Below are 5,453 nucleotides of genomic sequence, written 5' to 3' on the forward strand. Positions count from 1 at the left end.
AGTAAGATAGTTTTAGAAAACACTTGTAGATTTGGGCTTGTGTTAGGTGATTTTGGGGACAGTTTAAGAAAATGGGGTTTTGCTTTGGATTGGATTGTTAGGAAATGGGGATAATTCTATAATTGGGTATCGTAATCGTTTTTTCACTTTAAGTTTTTTTTTTTTTTGTCTTCTGAGACAGAGTCTTGCTCTGTCGCCCAGGCTGGAGTGCAGTGGCGCAATCTCAGTTCACTGCAACCTCCGCCTCCCAGGTTCAAGCAATTCTCCTGCCTCAGCCTCCTGAGTAGCTAGGATTACAGGCATGCGCCACCACGCCTGGCTAATTTTTTTCCTATTTTTAGTAGAGACGGGGTTTCACGGTGTTAGCCAGGCTGGTCTTGAACTCCTGACCTTGTGATCTGCCCGCCTCAGCTTCCCAAAGTGATGAGATTATAGGTGTGAGCCACCATGCGTGGTCGCACTTCAAGTTTTAATGAAAGCTCATATAAGATTATTTTGGCCAGGTGCGGTGGCTTATGCCTGTAATCCCAGCACTTTGGGAGGCTGAGGCGGGCGGATCACGAAGTCAGGAGATCGAGACCATCCTGGCTAACATGGTGAAACCCCGTCTCTACTAAAACATACAAAAAATTAGCCGGGTGTGGTGGCGGGCGCCTGTAGTCCCAGCTACTCGGGAGGCTGAGGCAGGAGAATGGCGTGAACCCAGGAGGCGGAGCTTGCAGTGAGCCGAGATCGCGCCACTGCACTCCAGCCTGGGTGACAGAGCGAGACTCCGTCTCAAAAAAAAAAAAAGACTATTTTATTCCTGCACCTTCCCTATTGTTTCTTTCTTGTATTTGCCATTTTCCTTTCCTACTTGGCGAGATTTGGCTTTCCGTTCAAGGATCTTTTTGTGGCCTTTGTCAAGTTTTAGTCTAGTGATAACCACCTTGCTGGGTGAATGCCCACAGGGACGGCTATGCTGTTAGCCTTTTCCCACTGCACCCGTTCAATGTAGATGGCATATTTCTTCCTGTAAACCTGGATTATTTGGCTAATTTGCTGACCCTTACAGTGTCCTCGCACAACCTGAACTTCGTCATCCTTTTGGATGGTCTTCGATCGAACATTGTACTTTTGTCTTAGCTCTTTGGAAAGAGGGGAAGACATAATCTTTCTGCGAGTGTGGGAAGGTGCATTGAAATGCCTTTTGCAGTTCTTGCTTCGGTCAGAAGTCACAAAGGGATTGTACTTCATTTTGGCTGTTCCACCTTTGGTGATGGCTGCAAAGGTTTAATAAATCTTATTTATGGGAAGGTATAGTGGGTTGAATGGTGGCCCCCCCAAAAGGTATGTCTACATCCCAACCCCCAGAACCTGTAAATGTGAGCTTATTTGGAAAAGGATCTTTGTAGATGTAATTAAGGATCTCAAGAGGAGATCATCCTGGATTACCTGGATTACCTAGGGGAAGAGAAAAGCAGAGGCAGATTTGAGACAGGTACAGAGAAGGCCATGGGAAGGTGGAGGCAGAGATTGAAGTTGTCCAACCAAGGAACGCCTGGAGCCACCAGAAGCTGGAAGCAGCAGGGAAGGATTCTCCCGGGAGCCTTCAGAGGGAGCATGGCCCCACCTATCCCTTCACTTCGGACTTCTAGACTCCAGGACCGAGAGAGGCTATATTCTGTTTGAAGCCATCAGGTCTGTGGCACTCCACCACAGCAGCTGCAGGAAAGGAGAAGAGAAGGGCTCAGTGGAGCCACGCTGTAGCTGTGAGCAGTGACTCAGATTGACTGGAAAAGGAGGATGTTTGGTCATTTCGGACAAGTTCCTGGTTCTGTTTTTGTTTGGTTCATCACAGTCACAGGGTGGCCTTGTCTGATGTGGATGTTCTGTGACATTACGTTCAGCAGGAAACTATGAAGGCCAGCTGTGTGCCAGGCCAGCTGTGTGCCAGGCCAGCTCCTGGAAGAACCAAGGCCTGGCTGGGCATCTGGGGCTGCTTTTCTTTCTCTCATATGTGAAGCTGGGTGTTCTTTATGGACTTCAACCAAGACAACACATCCCGACAGACTGAATGCAGAAGCTATGAGAATCCAGCTCTTTTCTATTCAGCCAGATGTTAAAAAGATTTGTCAAAATGTAAAACAATGCCATTTTCTCCCCCATCCCTTTTTTTTAAAAATGGCATTTTTTTCCACAAAAATTTTGTTTATGAGAACATGTAATGGGTTTTTAATTACTGTTATTTTATTTTATATTTTCTATTTTTTGTAGAGACAGGGTCTTACTACGTTCCCATGCTGGTCTTGAACTTCTGGCCTCAAATGATCCTCCTACCTTGGCCTCCCAAAGTGTTGGGATTATAGACATGAGCCACCTGGCCTATTGTTATTTTTAAATTTATTTACTATGTTCATAGATAAAACATCTTTCAGTTTTAATTTCTAATATAGTAAATATTGGTAAATATAACCCGAATAAACACAAGTTCATTGAGTCCTCAGTAATTTTAAGTGTGTAAATATAACTTATACATAAAATATTTAAGTATGTTCAGGGGTTCAGAGACCAAAAATTTTCAGTACTACTTACCTAGTTCATTGTCAATCTTTGTAAATGCATGCGTGCTTGTCTACTTATTGGAGATGGTGTTCTATATTTGTCCACTAGATCAAGCTTGCTAAATATGTTCTCATCATCTATATCTTTTTTTTTTTTTTTTGAGATGGAGTCTTGCTCTGTTGCCCCGGCTCACTGCAACCTTCACCTCCCGGGTTCAAGTGACTTTCCTGCCTCAGCCTCCCGAGTAGCTGGGTGCATGCCACCATGCCTGGCTAATTTTTGTATTTTTAGTCGTGATGGGGTTTTGCCATGTTGGCCAGGCTGGTCTTGAACTCCTGGCCTCAAGTGATCTGCCCATTTTGGCCTCCCAAAGTGCTGGAATTACAGGCGTGAGCCACCATGCCTTTACATGTTTTCAACACATTTAATTAAGCCAGATTGTGTGGCTTACTCCCTGTGTAACCTAGGGCAATTTACTAATTCCCTCAGGACCTTGTTTTTCTCTTTCATTATCTACTGATAATAATAGTGCTATCTTGTAAAGTAGTTATCAATAAATATTTGCTATTGTTATCTTCACTAGCAGTGTTTAGTGTAGGAGCAACAAAAAGGGACAACGGTTGGATTTATACAGTTGGGGTTTTGACTGGGCAACGGGGAAGAAAGATAAGTGGGTAAGGATATTAAGGAGCTCAGAAAAATAATAGTGGGAGTGTAGGTTGGATAGGAAAAGAAGTGGAAGGCTGAGCTGTGAGGAGCAAATGCAGTGGAAACTTAGTGAGAGGCAGGAGATAGTATGGGGAATGGGGACTGAGTAAACTGGAGAGAATTACTAGGGCCCATGTGAGGTCCAATGTGAGATCCCAGTTGTGGGCGCAATGAAGGGGTGAGTGGAATGGACAAGTTATCCGCACAGAATAGGGTGGTACTGGATTGACATGAGAACCCAAAGTCTTCTGTGCTGGCTTGACCAGTAGATAAACAAGGGGTGGTGGAGCACCAGAATGACACAAATCTCCCAGCAGAAGTGATGCCTTGAGAGCGGTGCTGGCAGCTGGGCAAATGCCAATCCTGCTTAGGATATTGGGGCCTTGGGAGAACCTGCCACCTTTCCTGGAGACAAAGGCAGGGGAGCCAGACCTTCTTCAGGACAGCCAGCTTTCAGTCATGGCAAGAAACTAAGCAGTTTCCTGTGGGAGGGGTGCTGACAATGTTGGAGGTAGGTTTACTGTGCGAGCAGTGGGCCAGTGGGTCAATGGAGAGAAAACACAGGGACCTTCCATCTGGAGCAGTGGCTGAGGATGGGAAGGGTGGGAAGCATGCTGGCATAGACTGGCCAAGACTCTAAATGATATTCTAGACAGTATGGCTCAGCTTAGAACCCAAAGTAGCATTGGTTTCTTTTCTTTTTTCTCTTATTTTCTTTTCTTTTCTCTCTTTTTTTTTTTTTGCTATGAAGTCTCATTCTATTCCCCAGGCTGGAGTGCAGTGGTATAATCTTGGCTCACTACAACCAACGCCTCCCAGGTTCAAGCGATTTTCCTGCCTCAGCCTCCTGTGTAGCTGGGATTACAGGCGCCTGGGTAATTTGTCTATTTTTAGTATAGACGGGCTTTCACCACATTGGCCAAGCTGGTCTCGAACTCCCGGCCTCAAGTGATCTGCCTGCCTCAGTCTTCCAAAGTGTTGGGATTACAGGTGTGAGCCACCGTGCCTGGCTTTTCCCCCGTCATCTTAAGATCTGCTTCTACGTGTTGATTTATTTTTATTTTTGAGACAGTCTCCCTCTGTCCCACAGGCTGGAGTGCAGTGACAAGATCTCGGCTCACTGTAATCTCCATCTCCCAGGCTGAAGCGATTCTTATGCCTCAGCCTCCGAAGTAGCTGTGGCCACAGGCTCTGGCCAACACGCCTGGCTAATTTTTTTGCAGTTTCAGTAGAGACAGGGTTTCGCCATGTTGGCCAGGCTGGGCTCCAACTCCTGGCCTCGAGTGATCCGCCCATTTCGGCCTCCCAAAGTGCTCGGACTACAGGCATGAACCACCGCTCCTGGCCTAGTGTTGGTCTCTTAATGGTTTTAGGCAAGGAGGGGCAGTTACAGATAGGTCAAGGAGAAAGAGCACTTTCTAAGTAACGGTGCTGCCCTGCTGAAGAATAGTCTGTCCCACGAGGTAGTGACTTCATCATATATTGTTTGTTTTTAAAGAAGTGGGATGGACATCTGTCAGGGAAGCTGAAAGTAGGGTTGGGCTGCAGAACTTCAAAAAATTCTAACTCTGAAAAATCTGAAATTTCAGAGTATAGTATTTGGCTATGACCCCCTCTAGTGGCCATTGTGCAGAATTAACCATAATACAAACATTTCAGAACTGAACTCAAAATTTCAAACCTCAAGACTAGCTAGGGTTTGTGGCTTTTAGGGAATATCCTAAATTCTGTTATGTGGATAATTCTGCATGAAATCCATCGAGGTGTCTTGGCTTTTACTGTATGAATCACATTAATGATTTTTTCTAAATCAGTGGCAGCTGTATCAGGAAGACATCTCTGGCTGGTAGACTTCTGCACCAGGCACATAAAGTCTAGGAGAGCAAAACAAATCAGATTCCTGTCTTCATGGTGTTTACATTCTTGTGTGGGGAACAGATGATCAATAACCGGTCAATAAGAAAGTAAGACTCTGATTAATGTTATGGCAGGAAATAGGCAGAGTGTGGTGACAAGGACTAAGGAGGCTGACCTACTTGCATAGGGCACTCAGGGAAGGTTTCTTTAAAGAGGTGACATTTAAATGAGAAGAGGCAGAAGACTATCCCAGGCAGGCAAAACAATAGATACAAAGGACCTGTGGTAGGAACAGCTCATCTAGGAGCTGATGGAAGGCTGACATACCTGGAAAACGAAATTAG

General features: G+C 45.3%; 1 pseudogene; it reads right to left on the reverse strand.

The window, feature by feature from the left end:
* Positions 1-799: 799 nt before the first annotated feature.
* LOC101151026 (large ribosomal subunit protein uL24-like) lies at positions 800-1,236 on the reverse strand (annotated as a pseudogene).
* Positions 1,237-5,453: the final 4,217 nt, after the last annotated feature.

The sequence above is a fragment of the Gorilla gorilla genome, chromosome 12 (assembly GCF_029281585.2).
Source record: "Gorilla gorilla gorilla isolate KB3781 chromosome 12, NHGRI_mGorGor1-v2.1_pri, whole genome shotgun sequence".
Lineage (NCBI taxonomy): Eukaryota > Metazoa > Chordata > Mammalia > Primates > Hominidae > Gorilla > Gorilla gorilla.